Here is a 1,741-nt window from a genome sequence, read left to right as displayed (position 1 = left end):
CCCCCCCTCCTGCCCCCTTGGATTCGTCCTTGCGTAACAGACCACGTGCACTGCAAGGACGTCCTAGGTGCAAGAAGCTGCTGCGGTACGCTCACAAGCGAGTCGAGGGAGTCCTTGGCTGAGGCGTGCGTTGCTGTCAAAAGTACTACTGTAAAAGGCAAAGGCACATGGTGTATGTACGTGGCTTTGGAATGCTGGAAGTTTTTGGGACACATGCTGGGTGTACCATGGACGCTACATGGAATCAAATTTCTTTGGATGTATTGCTAATTGCACACGAGCTTTTACATGCTATGTATGTGATTTAGGCTATTTTCTATCTGAACTTTGATGAAGTCGGTCGTGTTTGTACGAATTTTGTCCGGTTTGTTGAAACCCGGCTTCAAATGTATGCTGCCCCATCTCGGGCATCTGTGTTCGTGGACTGATCTCTCCGTCCGTGAACGGATGCCGGAGCAAATTTGCGGGTCAACGTTGGAGGTGCCCTAAACCATCAGCCTAGACATGCATAAAAAGTTTAGCTATATATTCATGACCTGCAACCCGAGGGAGGGAGCAGAAAAGTTTCTAGTGGCTAGTTTGATCTGTGGGTCCAACAAAGCAGTGCTTGCACCGATGGATCAGCTGTTCTTAATGGCAATGGGGCTATTGCCCGTGCTAGCCTTCATCGTCCTTATGTTCATGCCCAAGCCCAAGAGCAAGATCACCTGCGTTGGTGCCATGCAGCTCCCTCCGGGCAACCTGCCGGAGATGATGCTCAACAAGCCAGCATTCCGATGGATCCACTCGATGATGAAGGACATGGGCACCGACATCGCCTGCATCCGCCTCGGTAACGTCCTCGTGGTCCCGATCACCTGCCCAAAGATCGCCAGCGAGGTACTCAAGAAGCAGGATGCCAACTTCGCCTCCCGCCCGCTCACCTTTGCCTCGTCGACCTTTAGCGGCGGGTACAAGAACGCCGTGCTGTCCCCCATGGGCGACCAGTGGAGGAAGATGCGTCGCGTGCTCACCTCGAAAATCATCTGCCCCTCCCGGCACCAGTGGCTCCACGACCAGCGTGCCCAAGAGGCCGACAACCTCACAAGCTACGTCTACACGCTCGCCACCGCGCCGTCCTCGGCCGTCGATGTGAGGCATGTGGCGAGGCATTACTGTGGTAATGTCATCCGGCGGCTCGTATTTGGCAGGCGCTACTTCGGCCAGCCTCGTCAGGATGGCGGCCCGGGTGCAATGGAGGTGGAGCACATGGACGCTGTGTTCACGTCGCTAGGGCTCCTCTACACGTTCTGCGTCTCCGACTACCTACCATGGCTGCGCGGCCTCGGCCTCGACCTCGACGGACACAAGAAGATTGTGATGGAGGCCAATGCGACGGTCAACCGGCTGCACGACACGGTCATTGACGAGAGGTGGCGGCAATGGAAGTCCGGCCAGATGGAGGAGCTCGAGGATTTCCTCGATGTACTCATCACGCTCAAGGACGCAGAGGGGAACCCTCTTCTCACCATCGAGGAGGTGAAAGCACAGTCGCTGGTACGTACGTAAACACATAACGCATGCATGCATGCAACACCGAGGGCACGCCACCAGAAAAACATCCAGGGGCCAAAAAGCAAAATAAAGAAAAACCGATGTCAACATCAAACGTGTCTATGAAGGTCCAAGATGCAAAAAAAGTATACTTATTTTCATTAATCTGTTGCATGGGATGCTGGTGCAGGACATAATATTTGCCGCC

The 1,741-nt window shown here is 54.3% G+C and overlaps 1 pseudogene; it reads left to right on the top strand.

The window, feature by feature from the left end:
• Positions 1–615: 615 nt before the first annotated feature.
• LOC123175204 (tyrosine N-monooxygenase-like) overlaps positions 616–1,741 on the top strand; it is a 3,524-nt pseudogene continuing 2,398 nt past the window's right edge.

Source organism: Triticum aestivum, unplaced genomic scaffold (assembly GCF_018294505.1).
Source record: "Triticum aestivum cultivar Chinese Spring unplaced genomic scaffold, IWGSC CS RefSeq v2.1 scaffold32457, whole genome shotgun sequence".
Taxonomy (NCBI): domain Eukaryota; kingdom Viridiplantae; phylum Streptophyta; class Magnoliopsida; order Poales; family Poaceae; genus Triticum; species Triticum aestivum.
The sequence above is the reverse complement of the archived record's forward strand: the minus strand, read 5'-3'. Positions and strand labels throughout refer to the sequence as shown.